The sequence below is a fragment of the Bactrocera oleae genome, chromosome 3 (genome assembly GCF_042242935.1).
Source record: "Bactrocera oleae isolate idBacOlea1 chromosome 3, idBacOlea1, whole genome shotgun sequence".
NCBI lineage: Eukaryota > Metazoa > Arthropoda > Insecta > Diptera > Tephritidae > Bactrocera > Bactrocera oleae.
In genome coordinates this window covers 84,014,646-84,028,058 of record NC_091537.1, presented here as the reverse complement: position 1 = coordinate 84,028,058, position 13,413 = coordinate 84,014,646, and the positions used below count along the sequence as shown (strand labels likewise).

The following is a 13,413-nucleotide window of genomic DNA, read 5'->3' as shown; positions in this document are numbered from 1 at the left end:
AACATCAACCGACAACAGTGACAGCTATGTCAGCAACTCCCAAAACACAGCAGTATGTATTCGAGTGTATGTACAAAAGTACTCAGCAATCCATACTCACTCATAGTTCAAGTATTTTGTAGACTTTGTTAAGCGCCCGAAGCAATCAGGGCAAAGCAAACAATTTTGTGGCAAAATATGAAATTGCGCGTGAGATTTTATGACGGTGTTGTTGTTTTTTTTTTTCTGTTAACATATAATTTTCCCACCTCACCGTCCAACCCACACACCGACTCACTGAGCGATTGCACACGATTGCAATAGACGAGCTTGAGCTGATGTGCTTGTCACATGTTGTACGATTTCTAAGATGTTTATACCCGGGTTTGATATGTTCTAAACGAATTTTGCAAATTTGATAACTAGGCAAGTCTGTCTTATTGGTCGTAGAGACAGGCAGTCGATGATTTTGAGAGCTCTTAAAGAAACTCCAGATGCATTTCCCCCCAAACTCTGGATGTTGCCGAAATGACATTTGTTCGATATTTCGAGTACTTCAGTATATTTTGATTGTACCGATGCACATATTTCCCCGAAAGAAGTTAACTTTTTTTCATATTGTCTTTCATAAAAACCATGTGTGCGATCTTTGAGCTCAGATCAGACCAAATTAATCATTTAAAAACATTCCAGAGTTCTGTTCAGACAAAATTGGTACATTTTTGAGAAACCTCCTAGAACTCAACTCAGACAAATGAGGTCAATTATTAAGAGACCTCCTGGAGCACCACTTTAACCAAATTGTTAAATTTTTATGAGATCTGTTAAAACATAGCTCAGACCAAGTTAGTCCATTATTCAGACACCCCCTGAAGTTCAGCTCATAGCAAATTGGTGCATTATTGCCCGAAAAGTGGATGGTCCTATATGATATTTTACTTGCTTAGCGCAGACCACGTTCATCTATTTTTGATAGTCCTCTTGCAGCTCAATTCAGATGAAATTAGTAAATTTTAAAAGGACCTCAAGGAGCTCAGTTTACACCACGTTGGTCCATTATTGAGTGAATTTCGGGTACTCAGCTCAGACCATGGTATGCTGATCCAATTATGGCAGACTTCCTGAAACACTGCTCGGACCAAATTGGTTCGTTTTTTTAAAGACGTTCTACTAGCGTCTATGGTCTGAGCAATAATGATGCCCGAAAAATTGATGGTACTGAATGATATTTTCCTTTAGAGCTCAGCCCAGACCACTTTCGTCCATTTGTAAAAGATCTCCAGGAGCATAGTTTTGAGCAAATTGATCCGTTTATGAGTTCAGCCGAGACTATGTTGGTCCATTATTTATCTCCCACTTACAATTACTTTCGGTAATCAGAGATTCTTCAATAATTTTTAAAAAGCCCTAAATCCAAACTCAGTTATTAATTATCGTTTCCATCCGAACTTACCACTACCTTATTTATTTTCCTAAACTTTTTCCTAACATCGCCTCTATGTGCAAACATGTAAGCACATGCATTTGTTTGTTTATTTGCTGCCGCTCTCACTTGTCGACTGTTTAACCGCCCTCCCCTCTCTCTCCAATAAATACCGTGCCAAACATGTGACCGCTTGCTTGTTTGTTTGCTTACTTGCATTTTTGAGCAGCTCTGGTGCAACCCTGCGCCCGACGACCGGCGACCCGTTTACGTCAATATTTATTTACCTGCCTGTTTGCGCGTGTGTTTTTGTTTACTTTCGGTCAAGCCAATTAAGTTTTTGTGGCTGCAGGCCAACTGTACCACGCCCGCTTGCCACTGCAACCAAAGCAAGCAAGATGAGGCGCGCCGAGTCGTGCTAAGCCAATAGGCACTCAAAAAACCTCTTTCTATGCGCGCCACAAACATAAATTATTTAAATGAAAATATTAATAACCACAAATATGCAATATGCCGTTATTTGTGTATCGTGCGCTCTTGCATATTTGAGCGAGTTCACGTGTATTTAGTTTACAACAAAAAAATGTCACATATTTTATGAATTTGCAAAGCTTTGAAGCAAAATAAATATTTGCAAGTGTTTAATAATCAATCTGATTTGCTTTGGTCGAATTAATTTTTGTATACCAGGCAGTGAGCAATGCTTTACCTTTTTTATCGAATGGATTATAATATTTCATTAGTTGCAATAATATTTACTTTGCTGAGCGGCCATAGTGAAAGTTCACATTTAGCTTTTCAGGCCGATGTTCTAATTATATCGACACCTGCAATCCAGAAGCAATGTCGACAAATATTTGAGAGTTATCTTTATATTCACCTTTTTAGAGAGCAAAGTGGCCACTAAAACAGTTTCCAGCAAAAATTTTGATTCCAAGCTTTTCTAGAAACCTGGTTAATGACGTAGAAGATGAAATAGTGTGGAGGATTTATCATTCACATTTGCACATTTGAAGAACTAAGACCTTACTGTAAAATCGTTGATTGCAGAGAAGTATCACTACTCAGCTAAAATAACCACAGCTGCTTACTAACCCGGCATCGGCTCCGTCGTATATCTTCCGAGTAAAAAAGATAAGATTCTGTTGATAAGAGATCTCATTATATCTACACACTTTCAATGTACATATGTAGACCCTGAATTGATAAGTTCGAATTTGGTAGCTATTTATTACATTGACTAGCTCTCAATTAATTGTGGATTCGAATTAGTATTGCAGCAAAATTCGTAGTTATGAAAATACAACCAAAAGTTTTTCAAAAAGCCAATAATTATTCGGAAACGACTTTTAATTTGTATCCCCTTAATTTTTAGATAATGCTTACTTTGATCTATATTTTCTGCCCTCATATATTTGGATTTTCAGTCAGCTCAGAAAAACCTAAAGAAAAACTAAGTTAGGTAGCGACATCCAGGGCTCGCTACTCCGTAGTTTCCATATTGGCGACCAATTTCAGAAAATGTATTGTCTATTTACAAATTTTCATCGACTATGGAAGTTTTTCAATGCGACAGTATAAATGAATGGCATTCACTCACTAAATTCTGAAATCAAAATTGCTATGAGTAATTAAGACTTTTTCTATCCTAGATACAGAGAGCTCTGTAAAATAAGAGTATCTAGTATTTTTCGAAGAAGATTGTTATAGATGTAAATTATCAAACTATATCCAGATTACGACCTCCTATTAGTCACTTTTTAAGTGGAAAGAGCGTGAATATTGTAATTGCCACGCGGAGCTCTGGATCTATTACCGTTTCTACTGCCAGTGTAAGCTCGCTATTTTCACAATAAGTCAACACATACATAGATAATGTACAATAAGAATTTTAAAATACAAAGCAATAAAGGTTTTTTATACACCAAAAAATCACTTGAGATCTTAGCTAACTTCCGGTTATAATAGAATTGGCAGCATAAAATCTCATTATTTATATCAACTACTGAATAATGATTTCTTCTTCAGTGGTTTTAACATAAGTCTCACGATCTTTGGCTTCTGAGACTGGCTTCTGCGAGTTCAAAAAGTCACAGTACCTATTTCTCTTATAGTAGGTCTCAGTACGCGTTAGCATTACCTGATCATTCAGCGAGGCTTCAAATGAACTGAAATTACTTACGCTCAGTATATTTTTGCTTAGATTTCGGAATTCTAATAATGTCCGTTTGAGAAACTCGTCCAAGTTCTGCGCCATAAAAGTAAAAGTAGAATTATTATTAGGTGGGTGACCTGTGTTTCATAGACAGTGAGCTGCCTTTGTTGGTGAAGCGTCAGTAACATGTGATTTTATTGACATTCAGTCTTTTTGCTATAACACTAATGAAACCACTTACTTGTATTACTCAAGATTGTCTTATCAATGTTATATTATACCTATATGTATCTGTGGAATAGTGCAAAGCTAGAGCAGTCTACCTTGCGAGGGTAAATATTAATCGAAAACTTATATATAAATTGTTTTAATGCTTTATAATGCTATCGACGGCTGAGTCTTCTATCCAGCTCGCTGTTCTGCTACATGAGTTCACAGGGTTCCTATATCGGAGCCTAATAGCTGCTGCATAGTATTCCACTTAAAATTAGTCTTCCACTTATAATAGAAGTAGGCATTTACTGAAGTAGCATAACATTTCCACCTCATTAACGGTACTCCATAAACACCGAGCATCGTCCATCAACTTGCACTTAGCCCCACATCCCTTAATACATCTTCTAAGCACATAATGGCAGACAACTTCTTTAGACATTCGTTTAAATACTGAGTGCAAGGCCAAATCGATTAATTTACTTCGGCCAGCTGTGTATACTAACTGTACAACAACGACAACAAAAATGCATATACTAATAAATCATGCAATATTGACAGTTTTATTTCAAAAGCGCATAGAAAACGGTCGAGTTGCACGTGAAAGAAGAAGGTCAGAAGATGAATCAGTAGACTATTCAAGAAAAATGTGGCGTAAGAATTGTGACAATAGAAAGGAAGTAGGCGTTGCAATAACAATTGACCGCTCGCTAGTATTTATTGTAAGATTGTTTTCATTAAAGACGCGTACATGATCGATGCGCCAAGTTGAGCGGTAGGGGCACAATGCTAATAGATTTGAAGATGTCTCTTGGTGAAAAATCAATGACAAAAGCGATGCGGTGGCAGCAAGCGCGCATTAAAGGGCGACAGTTACATACTTGTACATATGTGTGTGCTGTTGATTACACGGTGGCGGCTAGTGGCTTATATTTGATGTTGCAACACGCGTCAATTTTTGTTGTGGAACATATTTCTTTAAATTTTTGTTGTAATTTTGAGCTGCGTGCGATGAGAGCAGATGCTGTAAGTTGCTTTTGTCAATTATTTAATTTTTTTTAATGAATATTTTTTTAGATTTTTTTCTTCTGATTTTTCTTTTGTAGATTTTTTTATAATTTTTTTTTTTCTCTTAGTTTTTTTTATATTTCTTGTACGGAATTATTATTTTTTGGGTTTTTTTTAGTTTTTTCTGTTTTTGATATTTCTTTTCATTTGTCATCCGCCAGCGCCTGCAATAACACTTCGCTCATTCTCGTACTTGAAACATATTTTATAATCGAATCATTAAATTCGGTTAAAACCATAGAGAAACAATGCTTTATGTTCCCAATGTTCCACGAATGCGCACAGCACCTTTATGCCACATGCTTGCATGTATATATGTACGTATGTGTGTGTTTGTGCCACCAACACAGCCTCAGCAGCAGCATCAAACAAATAACAACAAAACAGTTAATAACAATCAACCGGTGTTCGCTGAAAATCTCATAACTCATTACAGGCAGCACAAAGCAGCTACAGCAACAACAATTGCAAGCAACAACAAACCGTCATGTCCTTTGTTATGCATCCTGCATAACGATCGCGACCAGGTGTTTCAAACACTTCAGCACATCCTGCGCAGCGTTTAATTTTACTTTTTTTCCACCGGTGTGCAACACGCTTGTTGTTGTTGTTGTATACTGCATACCGCTTCCTGCACACACACATACCGCAGCATCGTTTTGCAAGCGTCCTTTTTTGCTCATCCTGCTTTGTAGGCGATTTTCGGGGATTAGCCATAACCGTTTGTACCGTTGCTACCTGCAAACGTACAATAAACAACAATTGCAACAACAACTGCGCTGTTGTGCGTATAATTGCATTTTTGTAGGTGTGTAGGTGTAGGCGGATCAATTGCTGCTAAGTACACTTCTCCGTAACCCCGCTGGCTTAACGATTTTTTTTCCACCGTTTTCAACGCTCGCACAGATTTTGGAATATGTTACAGCAACAACAACAACAATAACACGGACATCAGCATCAATTTTGTTTGGCACTAAATTAGAAAATTGAAAATGTGTTTTTGTGTAAATTTCATGGTTCTCCGTAATTGTTGCACGCTGCTGTCTGTCTGTCTGACAGTTTGTCTGATTTCATCCTGCCTAACTGTCTGTTAAGGTTTTGCATTGTTAGTGTATAACATATCGATGTTTGCACAGTGGTGTGGTGTTGCGAATGGAAATTGAAAATTCTTAAGTTGTCTAATTTTTGATTATAATGAATCTTATAAAATGTGAATAACGGATATTTATTTTAAGACATTTGGATGTTGTTGTTATTAGATTTTTTATCCAAGAAAAATATCAAATATGAACAAAAATTTATGAGGCATAAACAATAAAATGAATTTATTAATTAATTAATTAGGTCTAACTATATGATAATTATGTATACTAAAATGATAGATTATCATATTAAATTCGGAATCGTTACCAATTCAGATCAGAATCACAAAATGTCAACCGAATTACTGAAATTAATTTTCTAAATTTTTTTGCATATAATATAATTTAATTTTAAATTTTTAAATTAAAATAAAAAAAAATTATTTTTTTTTTAAATTGAACACAGGTGGCAACTTTTCTCAAAAATATCATTGGCCGAATTATTTTTCAGTTTGATGTCTATATTGATAAATTTCAATTATTTTATCATTTATAAAAATGTATAAGGTGGCAACCGTATACAAAAATATGTATATTTTATTGCAGGCCTCCTTTGAAAGAGTTGGGCCAGCCAAGGACTTGCAAAAATCGATTATTCGCACGTATTACTGAAAATTGTACTTTAAAAATTTAAAGATTTTAAAACTAAAGTAAATTTTAAAATTAAATTTTCAATTTAACACAGCTGGCAACCCTTCTCAAAAATATCTTTTATCGAATTATTTTTTGTTTGATTTCTATATTGATAAACTTCAATTATTTTATAATTTAATTGTATAAAAATGTATAAGGTGGCAACACTTTTCAAAATATATTTTATTGTTGGCTTCCTCTAAAAAGACTGGGTCAGAGCAAGGTTTTCAGATAATCGATTGTTCGCATGTATTACTGAAATTTGTATTTAAAAAATTCATTGACAAATTTGAAATACAATTTTAAAATTTTATTTAGGTGGCAACCCTTATCCAAATTAATTTTGACCAAATTTTTTTTTTGACGCACATATTAAAATACTTCATTTATTTTCTCCTTCTATTGTATACAAATTTATAAGGTGGCAACACTTTTCAAATATATATTATGAAGGAGGCTTACAACTCCTTTTAAAGAGTTAAGGGGCTTACAAAAAATCGTTTTTAGGTATTTTTCGAACTTTAAGGTTTTCACATCAATAGTCAATTAATTCGCTGTATTGTTGAGGAGTTTGGGTCAGTCACTGCTTCAGCACGTAAGACTTTAAATGCATTCTTACAAAACTGTATTTTTTTCGGTTAAAATTTGAACCTTTTCTACATATACCTATGTTCGTTACCAGCAAATTATATATGATTATTAATGAAGGTGCCCATAACTTTGAAAAATATTTTCGTAAAGCTGATAGGACGAAACTGTGGGAATTAAATACGCAGGTCAAGGAATCACACATCTTCAGTGATATTTTCGATATAATAAGACTAGATACCATACTTTCCTAGCTAAATAGATTATCGGGTGTTCACATATGCTTTTATGGTCTAAAAGGCGATAATAACTGATGATAGCAAATGAAGAAAGATCTGGCATTGCTTTAGAAATATCAGCTGAAGAAGAACTTGACCTTCCTCCGAATTTCTTACTGTCGGTAATTTGGGAAATAGAGAAATTAAAGGCCATTAGTTATAAACTTAGACAAAATTGTGTCGGCTGTGAGAGATCTTATCAAGAAGAAGCCAAAGAAGCGTACAACAGTTCATACTTATTTACTATTCGAATATGAAGTGTTTAATGAACATCGAAATTAATAAATTTGTACACTGTTATCAATATAGGCTTAGTTGTGCTGAGTCCAACTAAAATAAACTCTTTCAAGATGTTTTTAGAAAAACAGAGCGCTGACGCTGACTGCAAAAGATACTTCGCTTCTGTTAATGTATATTTTGAAAGCACTGTTAATCTAAGAGAAGGTACTACTGGAGTGGATGTAGGTGTGTAACGGTTGTTTTTTATAGACAAGTGGTTTTCAATGAGGCCGCGCTTTTCTCGGAGTTGGCCTTTTTGAAAGCAGTTACTTGATTTATACTCAATTTGGTTTTCATAATAAACATACTTACATTCACTGTACGGAAGATTTCGCGGAAGGCTTTGGTTTTGCGAGCTTACAAAATCCATCTCGTGCAAGAATTGAAGCCGAACGACCATCGAACGCACGTTTTCGTACCTGAATTGGGGAATGTTGATATGGACGATCTTTGATTCAGCCAACGAAATAATCAATTTATTGAAGAAAATTTTTGTTGAGCGCATTCTCACGCATCGTGGGCATCTGGTGTGGCCTTCAAGATCTTACGCTTTAATACCGCTGGATTAGTTTTTATAAGGTTACATTTTTCTGTGCACCAATTGCTATATTTCGTCCCATTGTGCGCTGGACCGCTACTACTTGCAACTAACTGCTTTAACTAATCCTCCTGCAGCGGCACAACAAGCTACGTAGCTGTCTATTGTTGTACTGCAGATTTGCTATTGTTGTTGCTAATTTGATTTTTTGCTCAAATTTATCCATTTGCCTTTGTTGGCAGCCTATCTGCAGCGGACAAGTAACAACTTGTTTTGCCAGGTGGTCGCATAAGCAGCCAGTTGATCGGCTGGTTGGAAGACGCAGATGTGTATGTATGTATGACTGTATGTATGTGTGTACTTTGCACCAGTTGTGAAGGAATGCCTGGCAAAATACCCTCACAGGCGTATGAAAATATACACACATGCATACTTTGGTGTACACATGCCTATGCAGGGTGCTGTACAACAAGCCTAACCCGATTCGGGGGTTGCTTTATTTGATCTGCTACAGTTTCGGCTTAAATGCGATCACGCTACATTCCACTACTGATTATACCAACCTACTACATACCTACACACATATTATATATGTACATACACTGCCACAATTGGCAAATGCGCAAAAACTTTGAGTTTGTTTGGCCTTATGTCTCGATAATAATACCTCAAGCCATCCGCTACCCCGCACTTCGTCTTACACATACTCGTACCTGCCTGCCGCTCACTTGTGATATTTTGCCATTTCCATTTACGCACTTCGCTTTAAGATGCCGATCGTTGAGTTTTCTTTTTATTGCGCAGTTCACTTTTACGTTGAATTTTCGTCACCTTTCTTGGTTAAGCGCCTGCGCATATGCATTGTTCCAGCGGCTGGTGATTTATTGTGCTCGCTTGTGAAATGCGTGGCACATTCGCATTATCTTGTGGCGCTACAAATACTCAGAAAGTGACACTCCCCAGTCCGCACACAATACAGCGAATTGATTTCAGCTTTTGTGCTTAGAAGAGAGCATGAAGAAGGGAGTCATACTTTATTAGCGAAATTGTAGCGAAGCGAATTAATCACCTCATAGGGGGTTGGGTCATTACTTATGCATAAGTATTTAAACATATATAGTTTACTTCTGCTTATTAAAAACTGCGTAGTTTGAAAGTAAATAGATGTAGCTAATTCGAGTTTCCTTTATAGCTGTGGGTATTCAGCTCTCTTAAGAACTCGTGGGTTTCTTTATTAGCAGTAAAATATAAGGTAGAGTAAAAAGAAAATAATTATTTTTGTATTGTATTGAGTATTTTTTTAGAATCAAGAGAATGATTGATAATTTTTTTTTTTTGCTTAGCCTGAGGTTATAGTTTGTAGATTATAAAAAAAGAAAATTTTTGGAAAAAAAATTTTTTTTTAACATCTCCACTCAATTTTAGGGTAAATTGCGGGTTAAAATTTTCTGGTCGTAAAAATGTTTGATAAGTGTTCTAGAAGTTGTGGAGAGTCTTCTTTCTGGCCAATTAAAAGTTATCACCTTAAAAATTTTTTTTTGTGGTCATTATTGAAGTTTTAAAAAAAAGTCTTAAACGACAACATGCTTTCTTTCAACGTTAAAATAAATTTTGAGTCAAAAACCGTCAGATGCGGTAATTTTTACATAAATGTGAAGAGTTTAAAACAAAAAAAATATAACTCGAAATTTACTTTAAAAGTGAGTGGAGATGTTAAAAAAAATTGTTTATTTTTTTTTCCAAAAATCTTTTTTCGCTCCACCCTAATTGGTTGACTGGCAGTGCATAGGAAAGGTAATTTTCAAAAAAAATTTTTTAATTCTCTAGTGATCGCTATGTAGTATTAGGTTAGGTTTGGTTATACTGGCCGACTGTCACGCCATACATAGACCTACTGGTCCTTAGTAATACCAGAAGAAGGTGCTGTTTAATTTAAGGTGTAGCATTCGTCATACGGAACGTCAACGCTTTTTGTGAACTTTTTTGAGCAACTTGATATTTAAGTTTGATACTTCGTCTAGTACTTTGAACTGCGAAGCTGCTAGATAGTTTAAACGAGTTCTAGATAGTGCTGGACAGAGACACAGCGTCTCGAGGCCTGCTTCTCTGCACTTTCTGCATGTATCGTCATTACTTTTGCCCATCCGCCTCGCATGTGATGCCAGTAGATTGTGACCTGTCAAGAGGCCAGCAACCATCCAGCAGTCCTTTCGAGACCGTGTGCGTAAAAAGCATTAGAGGTTTCCTTCGGGGCTCTTGCACATGATCTTGGCGTTCCTGCATTTGCTTAAGGCATTCCATCTCAGCCTGATCCGCCTATCAGCCCTTTCGAAAATTGCATCGTATATCGTTTTTAGTGACTTTCATGTTTTCTGCACTTGTTTAGTCGCCAGACGGATGACATTTTTGCTAAACTCATCAGCTATTTCGTTTCCCGGAATCCCTTTGTGGCCTGGAACTTAGTATTTATGCAGCCGCTACAACTAGTGCCTCGCTACTTCTAAGGACATTCTAGTAGTTATTGTAGTATTTATTAAAGAACAAATGCAAAACGTTGCCAGATTGGGTTATTACCGAAATCTACTTGTCTGCAGCATCATTAACGGCGCTCGAAGATTTAGTGAAGCTGGTATGCAGCTTTTACAAAATGTCTACTCATTTTACTAAAACAAACAATGCAAAGGACATTTAAGCATATATAATTGTGTTAAATATTTATGTGTAATGTGTCATCTAAGGACCTTTATAAGGTGAAGTCATAAAATTAGTGTGTTAAAAAGTTTACGAGCATTAGCCAGGTGGTCCACATTGATGCAACAAAATATTCAGCTGTCAATTATGCAACAAAGTTCTTGTGATAATAAAATAGGTGCTTTGGAGTGTGTATGAGGAACTGATGTATGTGAGTGTATATATGTGTGTGTAAGAAAATTATTTCTGCATCGAAATTAACAAGCTGAGAATTTCACACCTTTTACAATTTTATTACTCAAAGTACAATAATAAAAAGTGAACCTCTTAACACACGACATATACGCGTACATATATAAATAGATATATATATATATATATTTGTGAGCGTATGTGTGTGCGATCGTAAAAGTTGTTTAAATGAAATTAAAAGATTTCAATTGACAAATGTTTTCTATTTTACAGTTTTTTTTTGCTGCATTAAATTGACAGCGCTAGAAAACATTAAAATGAACTCATAAAATTAACAGCAAAGGATTTTTAATGACTGCTTGACTCGCTGTAAATGTGTCACGGCTGTATGCTAAACACACAGGCATAAATAGGCATGCATACATATAAATTAAAGATGACTTTATTTGTATGCAAGCATGTCCGTCCGTATGTAAGTAGCAAACCAAACCTGGCGCATATATAATATAAACTCCGAAGTTGCATTGATAGCCTTTATCCTTTTAAAAATTTTTTTTAGCTTTTTATTACATGCTTTTTCTAGTCGATCATTTGCAGCGCAGCTACGCGCCTGATAGCGGTTATTAGCATAGCGCTAAACTATTTCTGCTGACGGCACATTTGCTTATGACCTTATTCGGCTTTTTCACTTTCTTCACACGTACTTTTTTCACTGTCGCCGAACAGCAGCGTCTGATAGCCGCCAGATACTCTTGAGTGTAATTTGGAACTCTACACATATGCCTGGGTAGACTGCAGCAGGAAGGTGGAGCAAACGAGCCACACGGAGACCAGGGTGTACACGGTCTACAAGATCCACAAGGACCGCAAGAGCTAAATTTGGCCGAAGGTTTGCATGGATTGCAAGGATCGAATGGATTAAACGTCATGGGCGGAGCACACTGTTTGCAAGGAGCTCTTAGCGTCGCAGAAGCACATGGTTTGCAAGATCCAAATAGATTACAAGGCTCACAGGGAGCGCAAGGTTTACACGGCCTGCAAAAACTATCAGGAATGCGACGATTATATGAACCGCGCGGTAAATTGGAATAGCATGAACCGTTTACACTGCAGCGCGAAGCACCACACGGACCACAAGGTTTGCAAGGAGCACAGCAATCGCGAGGACCAAATGGGTTGCATGGCTTTCCAGCATTAAACGGCCCACATGATCCACAAGATGCATAATAACCAAACTGTGCACAAGGTACACACGGTGTATATGATCCCGGGACGCACATGCCACATGGGCCACATGTCGCACCAGTCCTTTGAAATCCGCACGGTCCAACTGATGTGCTACGTCTACTCGCGCCGCAAAAGCCGCTGGCTTTGCAAGGTTCGCAAACCCGAAATAATCCACGAGACGCATGTGAACTGAAAGGATTGCAGGGTCCGCCTGTTTTACATGACGCGCTATATTCATATGCATCGCAAGTTGTATAATTTGCTGCAGGACTGCATGGGCCGCAATCGAAATTGTAAAAATAACGCATTTTATGCTTTGAGTTGTGGTGAATCTGCTCCAAAAAAGAGTTTCTTAAAGATATGGAATTTAGTAAAACTTTGCGACTTACTTTTGACTTGAAATTTTGCAAAATTTAGAATTTTGATGAGCATTGAAAGCCGAAAAGAGGTAACCAAAGGATTTGTTTTAATTAATTTTTAAAATTTAAAAATTTTTGAAAACCAAAATTAAATTAATGTCACATGTCTTCCTTTTTTTTATAAAGGATGCGGAAAAGGCAAAGTAACTTTAAAGTAGTATAAGGGTAAGCAAAGTCTAAACTTTTAATATTTTTTTGCTCAAAGATTAACAAAAAGTGGCAAGTGTGAGATTTCTGCTTCCTTTTGAACCGCTCATTCTTCAATATGCGGAGTTCAGCAGAACAACTCATGCTCCACATTCCTAACATTATTTTCTTTAAGTATTACCATCTATAGTCTTAGAATATATCAGTCTCTGGTCGGCAAAGCGTAGGATTAGTGAGTGAACTACGAAATTAACTTTCAATAACACGCACTTTTAACAATACTCTATCATACACAAACCAACTTAGTCATGTCACACACCATCTGACAGAGTTTTAAACACTTTAAAGAACTTGCAACCGATTTTCGGTTCCAATTTGTGATAAAACCGACATTCATACAGCCAGTAAGGACTCTGGAGAAAGAAAACCTGGAATTATCAA

At 36.4% G+C, this 13,413-nt stretch overlaps 1 non-coding gene across 1 annotated transcript; it reads right to left on the bottom strand.

The window, feature by feature from the left end:
- Nucleotides 1-11,598: 11,598 nt before the first annotated feature.
- LOC106627143 (uncharacterized) lies at nucleotides 11,599-12,925 on the bottom strand. The gene is made up of 2 exons (XR_011395131.1): nucleotides 12,796-12,925; nucleotides 11,599-12,738 (listed from the first exon to the last, which is right to left on the bottom strand). It is a non-coding gene; the product is annotated as an uncharacterized protein (transcript).
- Nucleotides 12,926-13,413: the final 488 nt, after the last annotated feature.